The sequence below is a fragment of the Hemicordylus capensis genome, chromosome 2 (assembly GCF_027244095.1).
Source record: "Hemicordylus capensis ecotype Gifberg chromosome 2, rHemCap1.1.pri, whole genome shotgun sequence".
Taxonomy (NCBI): domain Eukaryota; kingdom Metazoa; phylum Chordata; class Lepidosauria; order Squamata; family Cordylidae; genus Hemicordylus; species Hemicordylus capensis.
Window position 1 is genome coordinate 166,663,349 of NC_069658.1, and position 18,785 is coordinate 166,682,133.

General features: G+C 44.2%; 1 long non-coding RNA gene across 2 annotated transcripts in view; it reads right to left on the reverse strand.

Annotated features, from left to right (window-relative positions):
- Positions 1 to 14,377: 14,377 nt before the first annotated feature.
- Positions 14,378 to 18,785, reverse strand: part of LOC128347192 (uncharacterized) — a 36,654-nt gene continuing 32,246 nt past the window's right edge. For both annotated transcript variants that reach the window (XR_008317436.1, XR_008317437.1), the window contains exons 5-6: positions 18,033 to 18,431; positions 14,378 to 14,688 (exon numbers count right to left, since the gene is read on the reverse strand). This is a non-coding gene — a long non-coding RNA (uncharacterized LOC128347192). The remainder of the gene's footprint in view (positions 14,689 to 18,032; positions 18,432 to 18,785) is intronic.

Genomic DNA, 18,785 nt, shown 5'->3' on the forward strand with positions numbered 1-18,785 from the left:
ACCTTGCTATTTCCCCTTCCATCTTTTACCCTGCCAGAGGCAAGAATGACTTGTTGGGGTTTTCTTTTCCTTTTTACTAACTTTGGACCCTCTAGTTCTGGCACCTCTACAAGGGGATACAATTCCGGTGAGGCTAGAAAAAATTAGCTGGTGACAATTCCAGCTAGTCCTGGAAATACTTTGCAGCGACATAGACTATGTAGAAAGGAAATTAAACCCCATTTCTTCCTTCTCATCATAAGGACAGGATTTTTCTGAAGAGACAAACACTGCTAGGGAGAGTTTTCTTCCTGTGATCCATAATGTTTGCAATCATGGGGAGGCTCTCCCCAAGTACAGTATTCATCTCTTCAGACAAACCCTGTCCTTGTGGTGAAGGGAAGTGGAGTTTCAAATCATGTCAGCATGGGTTTGGGCTTTTGGGTGTGCTTCCGTGGATGCTGTACACTCGCCACATCTTGTGGTGAGTATAGCTGTGTGGTATACATGTTTCTCACATTTTGTTATATTTGGATATACACTTAAAGTACTGGTTTCTTCAAAAGTGGGCCAATTTGGATCAGATTTCACTCAACCAGCCTGTCCCATGTGAACAGAAAGAAAGCTGAAATGGAAAATCAGGAGAGTCACTTTGCTCCAGAATGTATGGAGTTTACTCAGAACCACAATACTAGAAGTCCAATTAAATTGTATACCCAAGGGGAATAACAAAAGCTTCTTCAAATACATCAGACACAGGAAACCTGCCAAGGAGGCGGTTGGACCATGAGACAATGAGGGAGTGAAAGGGATTATTACAGAGGATATGGAGGTTGCAGAGAAGCTAAATGAGTTCTTTGCATCCGTCTTCATGGCAGAGGATACTGAGCATATACTTGCTCCTCAACCAGGCTTTTCGGGGATGGAGGCTAAAGAACTGAGTCAGACAGAAGTGACGAGATGATGTTCTAAACTTTCTGGAAAAACTAAAAACTAGGAAATTGCCAGGGCCAGATGGCATCCATCCAAGAGCTAATAACTCAAATATGAAATAGCCGACCTTCTTGCTAAAATATATAACATCCAGGGGCGTAGCAAGGTTGGAGTGGACCCAGAGACAAGATTTTAAAATGCCCCCCCCAACTCAGCTCATGAAGTAAAGAAATCTTATGAGGCTGAATAGTGGTAACAAAAGGCATACACACACACAAACCCACACACACATCTATCCTATGTGCCACAATACAACATCATCCTAAATTATTTTTTTAAAGGTTTTGTAAATTGTGGATGATGCAAGTCATTTAATGGTACTAGAGAAAGACATGCTGTTTCTGGTAGCTCCAGGTTTTAACATTCACATCAGTTTCGGAGGATCAATACAACTGAAGGAAGCCCGGGCAGGTGCGCAGCTGGGGGAGTCAGTCATGTGACTTGCCTCTGGGGGTGCCCCCCAAGACAGTGGGCCCTCAGACAACTGTCTCCCCTTGCCCTATTATAGTTACGCCCCTGATAACATCCCTGCAATCAGGCTCTGTACCAGAGGACTGGGAAGTAGCAAATGAAACACCGATTTTCAAAAAAGGATCCAGGGGCGATCCAGGAAATTACAAGCCCATTAGCTTAATGTCCGTTCCAGGCAAATTGATGGAAAGTATCCTCAAGATAAAATTGTAAAGCATATAGAACAAGAGGCCCTGCTGGGAGAGAACCAGCATGGTTTCTGCAAAGGTAAATCTTGCCTCACACAACTTTGGAGGATCAAGGTGATCCAGTTGACATAGTATACCTGGACTTCCAAAACGCTTTTGACAAAGTTCCTCATCAAAGACTCCTGAGAAAATATAGCAGTCATGGGATAAGGTGAGGTGGCCGAACTTGAAGATGATACCAAACTCTTTTGGGTAGTGAAATTCCAAACGGATTGTGAGGAGTTCCAAAAGGATCTCTCCAAACTGGATGAGGGGTGACAAAATGGCAAATGCGGTTCAACATTGGCAAGTGTAAAGTGATCCATATTGGGACGAAAACCACAAAATTCAAGTATTTGTTGATGGGATCTGAACTTTTGGTGACTGACCAGGAGAGGGATCTTGGGGTCATGGTGGACAGCTCGTTGAAAGTGTCGACTCAATGTGCGGCAGCTGTGAAAAGGGCCAATTCCATGCTAGGGATCATTAGGAATTGGGACTGAAAATAAAACGGCTAATATTATAATGCCCTTATACAAAACTATGGTGTGACCACACTTGGAGTACTGCGTACAATTCTGGTCACCATATCTTTAAAAGGACATTGTTGCACTGGAGAAGGTACAGAAGAGGGCAACCAAGATGATCAGGGGCCTAGAGCACCTTTCTTATGAGGCAAGACTACAACACCTGGGGCTTTTTAGTTTAGAAAAAAGACGACTGCGAGGAGACATGATAGAGGCCTATAAAATCATGCATGGTGTGGAGAAAGTGGATAGAGAGAAATAATTTTCCCTCTCACACAACACTATAACCAGGGGTCACTCCATGAAATTGATTGCCAGGAGGTCTAGGACCAAGAAACAGAAGTACTTTTTCACACAGCACGTGATCCACTTGTGGAACTCTCTGCCACAGGATGTGGTATCAGCCAACAACCTGGATGGCTTTAAGAGGGGTTTGGATGACTTCATGGAGGAGAGGTCTATCAATGGCTACTAGTCGGAGGGCTGTGGGCCACCTCCAGCCTCAAAGGCAGGATGCCTCTGAGTACCAGTTGCAGGGGAGTAATGGCAGGAGAGAGGGCATGCCCTCAACTCCTGTCTGTGGCTTCCAGTGGCATCTGGTGGGCCACTGTGCGAAACAGAATGCTGGACTAGATGGGCCTTGGGCCTGATCCAGCAGGGCTGTTCTTATGTTCTTAGTGCAATAATTAGTTTGAGAATGAGATGCAAAATCAAGCTGTCCTGTGAACAGGCGCATGGCAAATTGAAGTGGGCCCTGGCTAAAAAGTGAAGATGGGCCCCTGCCCCTACCCCTACCCGATCTTCTTCAGAGAAACATGAGCGGGAAAGCAAAGGACAAGCTGTCACCAAAGCCAGCTGGTCCCTCTCTCCCTGGGGTTCAGGGACATTTGTCTCCCATTGTTCAATTGTAGCCACGCCCTTGCTTGAGAATATTTTATTGAAAAAATAGGATAGAAATAATGCTTCTAGACAAAGACCTTTAGCTTCACTAAATATGTCTGTGTTGGATGTCTGCCTTAGACTTGAAACGTTTATTCATTTATGAATTCCTTCCCACCAAAACACTAAACACACTTTTTAAAAAAAGTTTGTAGAACTCCAACTTTTTTTAAAAAAAATCTTTGTCAGGCTGAACTGCAAAACTAGGAAACACTTCATCAGAGGCGTAACGATAGGGGGGGCAGGGGGGGCACGTGCCCCAGGCACCACCCTGGTTGGTCACGTGGGGGGCACCAAAAAGTGCCCCGCCGATCCCCTGGCTTTCCCGGTTTTGTTTGTTTGTTTGTTTGTTTTTTTAAGCCCAGCAGAGCAGTCCGAGCCGCTCGGGTCTGCGTGGTGGTGGCGTGGCGCCCTCTCCCCCAGTCCCGCCCCCACCCCATTGCTCGGCTCTGGCGCGGCGGGCGCCTAAAGTTTGCACTGCAGAGCAGACGCAGTCGACTCAATCTTCGTCACAGCATAAGCTGTGGAACCGAACAGCAAGTACTGCGCACTCCCAGTCCCCGCCCCGCCACCAGTCACGCATGCGTGGTGCTGGTGTGTGTCCTTCTCCCAGCTCGCCGTCTGCAGCACGTGCGACGAGGCAGGGAGTCGGACTCGGAGGACGAGCGTTTCTGCTGCTGCCTGAGGCACTAGAGGGATTCACTTCAGTTAACGGCCGGCAACAGCAACATAAAGCACCAACCAGGACAAGGTGTGTGATTGATGTACAGTGAACTTGGGTGGGTGGGCGGGCGGGGGCCAGCTTGACATTGCACCTGGCTGGCCGGTGGTGGGCCGGATTTGATTCCTCCGCTGCACTTTGGGGCGCGCCGCCTTCTGTTGCCTTGCACTGCCTGCCTTCTCTTTCTCTCACTCTTTCCCTCCCCCACTCCAAGAAAAAGGGCTCCGCGCTGACTTCTGGTTTTGCTGCCTCATCATCTCCCCCCCCCCCCCCGTCTCCCCTTTATCTCCCTTCTGAAGAAGAACGCTTCTCACTCATTGAAGAGCCTGCTGCAAGGCACGGGGAGGGGAGGGGAGGGGAGTGGCGGCGATTTGGCGAAGGAAGGAAGCCAGAGAAATCTTTCGAGTAGCTGATCCACCAGCAAGGCATTAAATCAGTAGATGCTGCTTGTTATGCAAACATAAAGCCATTTAGGGAAAGTGTTTTGAGGCATTCTTCATTGTAAGTCAGCCTTCTGAAATAGAGGAGCTCCTATACTTCCCTAGGCTGAACTTCTCTAAAGGCACAATCCTATTGCACTGAGGCAACTGCCACAGAATTCAGTGGTGCTTCTTTCAAATAAAGTGTGCACAGGACTGCCACTTCAGTCTGGACTCACCAATGCATAATTGCAAATGGGGGGAAAGTCCCACTGGATTCTGTGGGTTAAATAAACATGCACAGGATCGGGCTGCAAATCTCAAATCCCAATTATACTTTCCCCGCATTTCTGTTAAGAACTGATTATAGATAGCTTGACATGAGAACATGGGTAAGGCAGGGCTGAAATTGTAGAGAGAATTTGTGGTAGGGCTTGAGTACTGGGAGAACAATTGCAAGCAGGTTGTCAAGTGTTCTGTTCTAGTTAGGTGTTGAAAGGCAAATATGTGCATTTCATTGTCTGTAATGCAGGTCTGCAAAGATACAGTTTTGTAGGCTGCATTCGAAGATGTGTGGATAGAGGATGAGTCTGTACACATGCAAATGTGGATCTGTCATTTGTTCAATAAATGCTTTAAGAAGTTAAGGGGAGGATACGTGCAATACAGCCATACAACTATTACATTAAAAATTGAGAGCCTTTTTTTGGGTTTCTATAACCTTGACAGTCTGACAAGTTGTAAAATTAATTTCATTGCTTGTAAACAAATTTACATGGAGCCACATGCTTTTTGTATCTCATATGTTCATGTGTCTTGCTAATCTACCACCAGGCATTTCATGGATTCCATCCTGCAAGGCCCCTTCTGAAAAGCACATTTCACCTGCTTTTTCTTAAGTTTTTCAAATTGATAAAAGTGCTTATTACAGCTCCAAAATAGAGAGCTGAGTCCCAATATTTTAAGGAGCTGAATTTCTTTTTTTCTTTTTTAAAGTTACCCAATTTTGCTCACCATTTGGCTTATGTTAGCATCACAAACATACTTGAAATTATGACAGTGTTGTGATTAGAGGTGTCATACCTATTTTTTGCAGGATGGGAGAGAGAGATAACAAGGATAATCTGGGTTCAAACTACAGTGGGAACAATATAATTTGTGCATGTGTTGGTTTCATGTGTGTGTGTGTTTTTCTCAATGATACATTAAAACACTAGGTTGTGTAAGGAGAAAATGTTGCCACGTTTCTGCTTTGCCAGGAGAGAATGTCTTTCTGTATATTGCTTATACAAATAGTTTATCTAGACAGAGAAATGTACAAATAATACATTCACATAGGAGAGGGTGGTGTTTTTTTTTTGCCCCCAAACAACTAAAACCAACAAACCAATAAGAAGCTGAGTAACACCTTTTAGTCATCAAGACAATTTGTACCTTGTATATTATGTAGGAGTGAGGATGCTTGTACCTCACAGGGGCTTTTTAGTACCTTGCCAGATTGGTTCCCACATGCCCATGATGCTAAAGCATGGTCTAATTTCTTTAACTAAAGGTTGGCATGAGATATATATGAGAGATATATATTCTCCTTAATTTGTAAAATAATATCTTTAAATAAAGCCTATGCAGAAAAAAAGCAGTAAATGATGCTTCAGATGTTAATTAGTTAGGTTTTTAAATTCCTTTACAAATCCTAGTTTGTTCTTTTTTAAAAAATGAGTTATTTATCGCATTTTTGGTTATTTATCGCATTTTTGGTTATTTATCGCATTTTGAAATTTTTGGTAATTTTTGTAATTTTTTAAATTTTTAAAATAAAAGTTTTCTGAAACATGTGTCAGTCAGATGTATGCTGGGGGGGGGGCGGCGGGGGGGCGCAATTTCAGTGCTTGCCCCGGGCGCTGTTTTCCCTAGTTACGCCTCTGCACTTCATAAAATGGCAGCCTGTCAATCAAACTCAGAAAAGAAGCAAGACAGTTGCTGAAAGGAGAAATAAATGTAAGAGCAGCACTGAACCCAGGTTAAAAAAAAATTCAACAAGATTTTTTTTTTTTTAAGTAAGATTGGTAGGGGTGGGGAGAGAGATTAAATTGCATTTCTTCATCTCATCTGACACACTCTAGTTGGTGTATTAATTTTTTAAGACAGTGCCTCCTTAGAACAAGGAAAGTGGCTACTCTAGGCACCCATTGTGAATGCTCCTTTTCAACTGCAAGCAACACAGACAGGGCAGCTGTGGCACTATAGAGGAAGGAGGTTACAGCATTCAGGAAGTGACAGGAGGAGGAGGAGGAGGAGGAGAGAAAGAAAACAGGAAGAATCCACTAGTTCTTCGAGGCAGTTCTGAAAGAATGCAGTGTATTACTTTCTTCAATGCACTATAAAAACCTACCCCAAAGACTCAACCCTAAGTGCGTCCAAGTTTTATTGATGGTTTATTTTGATTTGTTTTATATGATGGATAGTTCTTGGGTTTTAATTATACACTGCCCAGAGATTTTATATAGGGTGGTATATACATATGATAAATTAATAAAGAAAGTTCTGGAACCCTGTAGACTTCTCCCACAGAAATCAAAAGGAACAGTCATCTGCTCTCACTAAATGAGTGGCAATGGTTCTTGGTATGCTAGCCATATCTGTAATCATGGGGAAAGTAAACATCGCAAGAGCCTAGAACTCTTAATGCTTAAGCAGAACCATTTGCTACTGTGTTGGGTTTTTTTTTAAGGTGCCCCTCATTATTCACGGGGGTTCCGTTCCCACCTATAGACATGAATATAGAAAAATTGCAAATAACAGAACCTTACCCCTATGGGAATCTAGAAGCAGCCACCAACCTGCTCTACGCTGCTTCCTGGTGGGCATATGATAGCATTACCACACTGGAAAAAGCAGAGGACAGAACCCGTGCGGGGGAGGAGGAGGGGGGAGAAAGCTAAAAGATGTGTGTCCCCACAGGTGTGAATTAGTGTCAAGATGGCACTGAAGGAAGGAGTCCTTGTGTCTTGCAGAAACAAGAGCAGACCCCAGCCACAAAGGTGGCCTTTTGGGTGAATGGCAGTGGATGGAGGTGTAGGTGTCTGCTCTGAGGGGCCTGCGGTGGTGTCACTTTAAACATGGTGGTGAAGAGAGCCCTCTGATTTCTCAGACAAACAGATATAAGAACATGAAGAGTGCGGTTTGAAAGGACTATTACTACTACTACTACTACTACTTATACTTATATACCGCTTTTTGACACAAGTTTTCAAAGCAGTTTACATAGAGTAATAATAAAGAAAGAAAGATGGATTCCCTGTCCCCAAAGAACGCATAATCTAAAAAGAAACATAAAATAGACACCAGCAACCATCACTGGAGGGTTACTGTGCAGGGGGTGGAAAGAGCCAAGTGCTCCCCTCCCCGGCTCCATGAAGAGAATCCCCACTTTGCCCTTCACTTTGGGTCCTCTTTGCCCAGTTGGCAGGGGATGCCTCCAAGTCCTCTAGAGCAGTGTTTCTCAAACTTTTTGGAGTCAAGGACCGCTAAATTCTTCTTGCAGAGTTTCAAGGACCGCTACATTCTTCATGTGCAGTTTCCCGGACCAGCAGTTAGTAAAGGGGTTTCAAGTCTGTCTATCTATCTATCTGTCTATCTATCAGACTTCTATACTGCCCAAAACTTGCATCTCTGGGCAGTTTAGAATGAAAATAATATAAGCATTAAAATAATTAAATTTGGAATCTTTTGCAAACATGGAATATTAGGGGTTCTTAACCTTGGGTCCCTCAGTTAAACTCCCATAACCCCCAGCAACAATGGCATTTGGCCATTATGGCTGGGGATTATGGGAGTAGAAGTCCACCAACGTCTGGGTACCCAAGGTTGAGAACCCCTGAATCTAAAAGCCTGGGTGAACAAATTTGTCTCCAGTATGTCTGGAGTGGAGGTGCTTGTGATTACTCAATGGAGAGGGTATGCTGGGCCATTAGAAAAATTCAAAAGCTACATGGGGCCAATGAAAACAACATACAAGCAAGCCCCACTGATGCAAGAGGGAAACAGCGTTCCCTCTCAAGGCGCCTCGATCACAACAGGCAGCTGGGTTTCAATCAACCAACCTTTGGCTGCAAACAATGAGCATGCAAGAACCAGCAGCCCTTCAAGTGGCGCCCACTGCCATACTTTTTCCTCCATGCCCCCGCATCGCATACAGTTTGAAGCTGTAAAGATAGGGAATAAGATAGCTGTAGGAAGATCTCAGCAGCACGTGGAGGCAAGGCACAAGAAGGGTCCCATGCCTCCGTGATACTCTTCCTCTTCCGTGCCATGTGCAAAATTGAGTAAGTGAGTGCCTTGATTTCAGTTGGGGGGGGTTTGACTCCCAGTCAGGGACCGGCACTCAACCCTTCGGGGACCGGCAGCGGTCCAGGGACCGGTGGTTGAGAAACACTGCTCTAGAGGCAAGAGGACCAATGGCCATTGCTGAGGCCCATGACACATCCTCTTTTATTACAACTCCGGGGCTCAGCTGCTCTTTGTGGGTGAGTTAGGCGAGGAGGGAGGAGGCGAGGTGGAGAGGAGTTGAAGAGATAGCGAGGAAAGAAAGTATTAGAGAGTCCGTTTCTGTTTGTTTCTGTTTATCCATCTATTTATTCATCTATTTGTTTATTTATCCATTTATTTATTTATCTATTTATCTATCTATCTATTTATCTGTTTATCAATTTATTTATCCATTCAGTGTTACAGTTAGTGTTAGTGTTTGTTATTTTGTTGCTTGTTGTTTGTTGTTTGTTTGGGGTGGTTTTGGGAGGGATCTAGGGGGGGGAGGGAGGGACAGTCAGCTTTTAGTAACAGGAGGGATAGTTAGTCAGGGAGGGAAATGGGGGAGAAGATGAGGAAAGACTTCTTCGCAATGTAAGTAGGATCTCATCACAGCTTTGCCTTTCTCCTTCTGTTCCTGGGCCAGGTCTGACTAGAGTCCCCTGCCCACCCAATTAGGAAGGGCAACAGCTGTGAACACGCCTATTGTGACCTGCTTCACAGATGTCCCAATTATAAGGGAGAATTTGAATCCACTCCTCATTTAGCAGTTGGATGAGAACAGAGCTCAGAGAGGAGGTCGGGAGATGAGTGTTTTTTAAAGTCTAAAACAGCAAGGGTTTGTCTTAAAGAAGTTATAAACTTAGATAGAAAACCTGCACCCTGTACTAACTAGCTCAGGGGGAGGGAGGGAAGGAAGGAACAGAGAGAACAAGGAAGAAGGGAGTGTACCAGGAGTGTCAGCCCATCAGATGAAACTCAGAGTAGAAATGGACAGAGCGAGAGAACAAGGGGACAGTCCTACACTCTCTGCCTCTATTCCTAATCTATGAGTGCTGAGAATCAATGGTTATGGAGTCTCCAACACTCCTCCTCATCAATCTATGGGTCCCATCATCTCTTATCAAGTGTGAAGACGGTCTCTTGGCAGTGGCTTGGTTAGTCCATCTGCCACCACATAATCTGCTGGACAATCTTTTAGCTCCACAAACCCTTTCTCTTGGACTTCCTACCGTCTTTCTTCCTGGAGGCAGCTCTCTGAGTGTCCATGTATTATTTTTGTGTAAAGAATCAATTCCTTCTTTTGCAGCTTCTCTCCAATTGTGACCTTCACTTACTGGTATTTCATCAATGTCATCAAACATGCAAGATTCTTGTGTCTTTCCTTTTTAGCAATATATGAGTCTATTCAATGGAATCCCTAAATTGCTTGGTCTCATTAAGTGCCTCATTTCTTGTTGAGTTTCAATGTCTCCTTGTTCGAAACCCTTCATTGGCACAAAACTCACAATGAACTCTTCCTTTGGTTTGTCCTGTAGGGATGTGCATGAACCATCACTGTGTTTCATGTACTGGTTCGTCACTGAAACGGTTCGGATGAGGTCCGAACCAGTTTGGTGCTCCGGGGAGGGAAGTGGTGAGTGGGATCTTTAAAAGAGAGGAGAGCAGGTCCCTTCCTGCTTTCCGCTGCCACATGCAGCTTCCTGCTGTGAATCAAATCACTATTGGCCTCAGTGGTGCTTTTTGAGGTCCAATCGAATTGACTCTGATTTGAATCCAATTGATTTGTTGATTTGTGTTGTCATTTTGTTTGCCTATCATCACAAAATCTGATTGGTTTTCTGGCAGTGATTTCCGATTGGCTGGTGCTCTGCTTGCTTCTTGGTTGGCTAGTTATGATTCCAATCCATTGTTGGCATGGGTAACTGTGCCCCCATTGGCTGGTGGGAGGGAATATTAGGTAGGTACTAGGACTGTCAGGAAAGTTGGGAGCAGAGGTGCTCTTCCCTCCCACCTTCCGCTGCCTGCATTTTAACTTCTTCTTCTTCTTGCCACTGCTCTGTTTGGAAGATGCTGTTTAACTCTCTTCTTCCGGGGATCACTTTCGCTTTTGCATGTCTTTAAAGTTAGGGTCTCCCTCTCCTCACAGCTTCAGCTCCTCTCCAGCTTTGCATATGTGTAAGATTTGTTTCTGAGCTGATGTATTTACAATACAACCATCTGCTGAAGTTGTGAGAGCAGAGCCCGTGTTTCCCTCTTCTTTATGGTGGTGTGAATTTGCGGGTGGGCTTTAAGCACAAGGAAATAACAAGAGACACCACTCAGGACACCACTCATGGTGTAAAAATTCTCATCAGTTTGTTTAGAGGAAAGTGCAGGGAGCGGGGAGGAAAATGCCAAACAAGCAGGAAGAATAGATGCTTCTTTCTATGTTGACTCTGATCTCCCTTTGCTTCTCAGTTCTTTTTTTCAGCCTCTGTTTCTGCTGTGTGTGTGCAGCTTCTCCTTTTCAAATGAGGAAATTATTTTAGGGGTGGAGGGTGTAAAAACAATTGCATTCAGCTAATTTAAGTGCCAGGACTCTCAATGCAAAATATGGTATGTGCAGGTCAGTGGGAAGTATCGTCTTCATAATTTTTTTCTTTAAAAACAACAACAACCCTTTTGTTCAGTCACATTTATTGCAACACTGCAAGAGAAGAGTGAAGCATCTCGAACTTCTTGCCTGCATTTCTGAATGGTGGGTCTGCTTTCCCACCCAGCCCCCCAAGCTGCATGAAAACACAATTTAAAATCCCACGCTCTTCCCCATCCGCCCTCCAAAAACACACAAAAACACAGCCTTGTTTTTTACATCTTTACATTCTTGCAAATTCAGTTGCTTAAATATCGGATTCTTTAGAGACGGGGGTGGGGGGAGTGCGTAAAAGAAATATGTGAGACGGGACTATGTTATGTTGTGTGTTGAAATGTCTCTGCTAATGCATATTTGCATAAATATACTTGTTTTATTTTATTACATTCTTGTGAGTTCAGTTGCTATTTGTGCCCTCAAGACTCCATGTGTTAAAAATACCGTGTGTGTGTGTGTCTGTGTCTGTGTAGGGGGATGATGCTTAACTTCCAGAGGGGGAGGGCTCCAAAGGCCTTTAATTCCAGGCTCCAAAATTATCTAGGTGCAGCACTCGTTGGGAGGTTATCTCAGAGAGATGATCAAAATATCATCAATATGATCAAAAGCTGAGTTGGTGCATATGCTGTAGCACCAAACCCAATGTGAGTCCCAGAGACTGGACTGCAATCCCTGTGTGATCTGGCAGTTAAGCTGGGCACTGAGTAGCATTTGGGGCTTCATGGTCTGAAAGGCAGATGTTGAAAGACCTCCTTTCTTTGCCTTGGAAGATTCTCACTGCTCAACTCGTCATAGGAACTTTCCAGATACAGTATTTACTTCAATTCCTTTACGTAACATTTCTGCATGGCTGAGCATCCATCCATCTTTCTGTTTCCTTTCCACTTGACCAATCTTTTTCCAAACAAAAAAGTGGGTTTTCACTTCATCACCTCATCACCAAAGGCCCAAATGCAGGGATAGAAAAAGACCAGGAGCCTTGACCACCATGCATTTGTCTACCATTAGAAGTAGCAAGAGAAGGGTACCTCCCTTACAAATACAAATAAATAAAAGGAGAATGATATATGACCCTAGGTTCAGGAGGTCATGCTTACATCATAGGAATGCAGGAATGCTGGGCCCAGTTCATGTGATACATCTCTGAACTTGCCCAACATGCCCAGTATGATTTTTAAATTGGTTTAGCATTGGTATGTGATAGTAGAGTAGCACATGTATAGGTTTCACACCCTTAATTGCTCCAAGGGTGCAATCATACAGAGCAGCTCGAATGGGCTGAAGAACCAGCTGAATGGGCCGGAGGGAGTGATTATGGAGGCCAGTGTTGAGGGGAGGAGCCTCCGTGTACACTGCCCCCAACACCACCCCAAAGAACTCCCCTAAAGGGGAGAAAGGTTAAAAAAAGTTTTTTTTTTTCACTTTAAAAAAAACCACGAACCCCCTGAACTGTCAGGGTTCGGTCCAATGTCGGACCGAATTGCGGGGGGATTCGGTTCAACCCCAAACCATCAAACCGAACTGGTTCGGGGTCAAACCTGTTTGCACATCCCTACTAGTTGGCCCTTCCCCTCTGCAGAGACCCTGGGGGATGATGGAGAAAGAGGAAATGGAGTCCTGTAAGGCAGCCCCTTTAAGGACTAACAGGCAGAATACAGGAGGACGGGAATGGAAGGAAGGGGAGGGGCTAAGAGGGGTGGCGGCTGACCCTGGGAACAGATATAATGGGCTTGAAGCCAGTGATGAGGAAGCCAGGGGAGATGGAGGGTGGCTTCCTGTATGGGCTCCCGGGGAAGAGCAAGGCCTTTCCTCTCCCTGGCAGATGGAGGAGAAACAGGGTGCTTGGAGCCCCCTCCCCATCCCTCTGAGGCCTGGATGCCCAGGGATGGTGATGCTAGTGAGGAGGAAATGCCACAATTGGATTTGCCTTTTTCACACCTGCTGCACACTGAGTTGACACTTTCAAATTCACAAAACACCCAGGATCCCTCTCCTGTTCATTCACCAACAGATAAGACCCCCAGCAGGGTATATGTCAAGCTGGAGTGTTTTGCCCATAAATACCTCACAGCTTAATATAGAGTTGTGGTCTCTGAAAAATTACTCTCCTAAGCAGGGAATATGGCAGAATAGAAATGTGTGGCCTCCTGTTTCAAACCCTAGTTTGTGAGCAACCTGATTTATTCAGGATAAAAGATGAAAGCAATTGATGCTGGATATTTCACTTGCTGGTACCTTTCTAGGACAACCTTATTTCACTTCTGGGTTGAATGCAAAAGAGCTTCTTATTTGGGGAAGAACTCCTTGCATAAATTTCATAATATATTATCAAATGTCAATATAGTCACTAAGGACCAGTTAGAAAAAAGGTTGATAGAGAGTTGCTAAATGCTAGAAATCAGAGATTACCTTACTATTGGCCTATTGTATATTTATACATATCTCTATTGTTTGTTTGCTATATACAATTTTTATACACGTTCACCTTAGTCACGGTTGGGTTTTATGGGGGAGCTGTCAGCTTTCTCAGGATAGCCTGCAGATGTTCTGCATTAGAGATAGGACTGAAAACTGAAACCACAGTCCTGCTCCATTTGGTTAATAACTTTAATAAAGTTTGACATCAGAATCCTCAAGTAGCCTGGTTAAGACAGTTAAGGGTTTCAATATTCCATTAATGATAGTCATCCAAAAAAGCATCCTTAAATTGTAATAAAATGTTAATCCTTGTTAATCTGGTAAAATGTAATAAAGTGTTGATCTTTGCCTCATTGCCAGAGTCCAGTTTCAGTTGGAAACTTTAATAGGAATTTAACAGTAGAATCCTCAGATAGTTTGATAAAAACAGTTAAATGCTTCAATAATACATGAGTAATCCATAAATGATAGTCATTTAAAAAACCCAAACCCACCATCAGCAAGTTATAATAAAATGGTGATCATTGTTAATCCAGTAAAGTATAGTAAATTATCCACTATCCATTATAATAGAATGTTAATCCTTGCCAATCCAGAAAAACATAATAAAATGTTGACCATTGCCTCATTACTCCACTACCAATTCATATATATATATATATATATATATATATATATATATATATATATATATACACACACACACACAAGTGGTGTCAAAAGGAAAACATTGTTAAGCTTCTTTTAGAAATATGTAGATCCTTTCAGAAGTGTCTAACAGAATTAAAGATTAACAAATTAGTTATGAACAAACCTTAAGCATGCGTTTTGATTGTTCGTCCTCTTATTTAACTGAAGTAGTTAATCAGTCTCATTCCAAAGTGTTAGATAACTCAAAGGTTGCCTAAGTTGTAAATCCTTAACAATAAGTGCTGTAGTTAACTGGAAGCTGAGTCTTCTATGCTGTTCTGGTCGGTGATTTCTTTGATAGAAGTAGCCTACCATAAATCCTCAGTTCAGAAAAAAAAAGAAAGTACCTTGATGATCTTGAAGTCTGAGGAGTAAAGACAGAGAAAAGAACAACAGGAACAACACAAGAATTAAAATTGGGAAGGCAGGTGTTTGGCTAATACGGCAGGTGTTATTGCCTGCTCTTCTCTTTGGGTGGGAAACTCATGGAAAGTCTCTCCTGAGTTTGTTTGGCATTTCATGATTTATTTCTGTATCGATTTTAAGGCATTTTATACCTTGGATGTTTACACCAGGCTGCTCTCAGGTGACAGCTCCATTTTTCCTCTGTGATCAGTCTTCCTGATTAACAAGCCTATTACTCGAAAGAGTTAGTGCAGTTTTTGGCGGAGGAGCCACCAAAACTACCAGTCACGACGCCATCTTTCTCAGACTCCTATCGTTATTTATTTATTTAAAAAATTGCTAACTCCCCAAACCATCGGTGGAGTTGGTGGGGTTCAGTCAAACCAAACAGGTGGGAGGGGGGTTCAGTTTGACCATAGAACCATTGAACTGAAGCCCCCTCGAACTGTTCGCACATCCCTAAACTAGATATGGACTGGACATAAAACCTTCTGAAATTTCTTGCAAAAATCTGATGATAACTCATCCCTACTTACATTTTTACATGTTTTTAACTGCTAAGCTGATTCAGAAAAACTACTAGAAGAATATAGATGTTCATGGTTAGGAGCAAATTGATTGGAAATATCATCTGACAAACAAAATATTTGATTTTATTCTTGCAATAAATCTTGAGTCCATTTCTGTATTTAATCCTCTAACTAATTGTGATTAATTTGTGGGATTTATGTATGATGAGAGCTCTTTTATATGTTTTGTATGTTGTAGAACTATATATTTGTATATATATTTGTGTGTGTGTGTGTGTGTGTGTGTGTGTGTGTATAGGGTCTGTGCCTATTTACCATAACATGTCATGTGCTCACAAAAGTGATCTTTCCTATTGATCGTCTTAAAGGCATCACAGTGTCATTGAGTGCTCAATGCCCTCTTCCCATGTCACTTGCTGTGTTCTCCCCTCCATTGTCTGAGTGCAGAATTTGAGGTTTTCTCCTAAATTTATTGTTCATCTTTGCAACATTAACACATTGCAGGTGTTAATTTGCATGTGTTCACAGATATCAGTGTGAGTTGTTTCAAGGGGATTATTTCTCTCTTTTTCCTTGCATTTGGAAAAAGTGGATCCGATTCCGTTTGCTTTCACACCACAAATGCATTTGGATTGTACAATGCAGGTGTCTGTTTTTAGGCCTCTGACTAAAGCCTCTTTCTCCAGCTGAGATATAGCTTGGGAGTTGTCTTGATGACTTCATCTTCTGTGCCACAGTTTTGATAACTCTCTCTGTATGAGCACAGTCTTGCAGCTTTGCACAATCTACTTCAAATAAGCCATTCACCCAAAGAGATTGTGAGGCGCTCCAAAAGGCTCTCTCCAGACTGAGGGAGTCGGTGACAAAATGGCCAATGTGGGTCAGTGTAAGCAAGTGAAAAGTGATGCATATTGGGGCAAAAACCCCAAACTTCACATATATGCGGACAGGGTCTGAGCATTCGGTGTCTGACCAGGATTGAGATCTGGGTTTTTGGTGGACAGCTCATTGAAAGCGTCGACTTAGTGTGCAGCAGCTGTGAAAAAGGCAAATTCCATGCTAGGGATCATTGGGAAGGGGACTAAAAATCAAAATGCTAATATTATAATGCCCTTATACAAATCTATATAATGCCCTTATACCATAGTACATACAGTTCTGGTCACTGTATCTTAAGAAGGACATTGTAGAACTGGAAAAGGTGCAGAAAAGGACAACCAAGATGATCAGGGGCCTGGAGCATCTTCTCTCTGAGGCATGACTACAATATCTGGGGCTTTTTAGTTTGGAAAAGAGGCGACTATGGGATGATATGGTAGAGGTTTATCAAATTATGCATGGAGTAGAGAGAGTGAAAGTTTTATCCCTCTCTCACAACACTAGGGGCCATCCTGTGAAACTGAGGGCCAGGAAAATGAAAGGACGTATTTTTCCACACATAGCACATAATTAACCTATGGAATTCTCTGCCACTGGATGTAGTGACGGCCACCAGCAAGGATGGCTTTAAAAGGGACTTAGAGAAAATCATGGAGGACATGTCTATCAATGACTACTAATCTGGTGGCTATAGGCCACCTCCAGCCTCAAAGGCAGGATGCCTCCAAATATCACTCTCAGAGGAGTAACAAGAAGAGACAGGGCATGCACATACCTCTTGCCTGTGGGCTTTTTGGAGGCATCTGGTGGGCTACTGTGTGAAACAAGATGCTGGAGTAGATAGACCTTGGCCTGATCCAGCGGGGCTGTTCTTCTGGAGTCCATTCATAAGCAATTCCTTTCCAGTTATAACAAAACAATGCTTTCCCTTGAACATTTCAGAGCCTTTCTCAGTAGCATAAGTACTGTCAAGTGACTGACATTAAACTGGCTTCGGGTATGGTACCATATAAGCGTCTTCAACTCTTAGTTTAATGGTTTCTCCATTTCTCCCAGTTCCCAGTGCAACTTTGCAGGCCTGGAGAAGATGATGAGTGTGCTCCAGCCCTCCCTGACCACTGGGGAAGCACCTGCCCCCCTGGCAGGTCAGTTGAGGACTGGAGTGGTGGCATGGCTCAGCAGCAAGTTGGGTCCATCGGCAGAGCATGGTTTGGCCTGCCGATGTGACCCAACTGTGAAGGGCAACACCCAGGTGGAGGGCCCTCCGGGTTCAAGAAGTTAGGCAGGCAGAGGAGAGGAGGCTGGGTCTGAACCAGGAGGAGGGTGCTGGAGTGCCTACTTCTAGTGTGCAGTCCATACCCAGCAGCAGTGTCATCTCCACTTCCTAGTCCAGCAGCATGGTGTCCCTGGCAGCGCCAATGCAGCCGGCACATCAGTGTTAGTTGGAAGTGAAAAGCGACTCCTGTTTAAGTTACTGTTCTTCACTTCATCTTGTGGCAGCATAGTCCCCCAACCCATCCCAAACATGATGCACGATGGTGCACCTCTCTCATGCCCCCCATTCTTTTCTTCTTTCTAAACGAAAAGGTCCCAGTTGCCTCCACCTTTTCCCTTCCGGGAAGGAGCTACACCCCTGAGCTCTTTCATGGTCCTTTCCTATACCTGTCCAAGCTCTAACATAAGCTTGGTGAGTTGGGTTGAGCAGAACTGCACACAATGTTCCAAAGGTCTCTGCACCAATGTATTTTGGCGGCTGTCTCTACTTAATTCCTCAGCCAGAAAGAAGACAATGCAATACCTGGAAACCTATTAGGCTGCCCGGCCGTTCTGCAACCCTTCCCTCTCCCATTGGCCCCCTCTCCTCCAAATGTGTGCTTAAAGGTCTCTTTCTCACCTTCTCCCTGCTCTCTTCTAGGCTGCGGAGGGTCTGCCGTTGCTGCAGGGAACTGTGGAAAGCCTCCCCCACATGTGACTCCAAGGCCCCCAGATGGAGGTTCTGGAAAAGGAGGCACCGGATTGAGCCCACTCCGGCTCCTCCTCCAACTGTGGCTGCTCCTCCAGCTGTGGCTCCTCCTCCAACTCCGGCTCCTCCGCCAACTCCAAAAGGGGGCCAGACGTCTTCGGGAGTCACCATCGGTGAGGAGGTGTCCCAGGCTCCTGGGGGGAATGGTTGCGACTGGGGGTGACTCTTTGGGGAGGATGGGACAGCTACTGCTTAGCAGACTGGCAGATTTGTGGGCCTTAATTTAAAATGTGTGGGCCTGAATTTCTTCTTCCCTTCCAGACTTGAGCACTGCAGCACAGAAAAGAGATAGAGCTAAGGTAAGCTATCATTGAGTAAAGGGCCTTCCTCCACAGAGCCCAGGTCATTTCTGTGAGAGGCATTTGCCCCACAGGGGATCTGGGAGCACCCACCCTCTGCTGTGATCCCTTTCCCAGTTCTGCAATCTCCCTGAGAAGCAGCAGAATAATCCATGGAGGGGGTGGGGTCCCAAGAAAGGACTTGAAGCAACCCACGCAGAAAGGGTGTCTGGTCCATTTCCAGGAAGCCACAGAGAAATCCTTCCATCACTAACAGCTCAATGCTTCTAATTTTCAGATCATCCGCTGGTGGAAATATTTGCTGGATTCCATAGTGGAGAAAGTA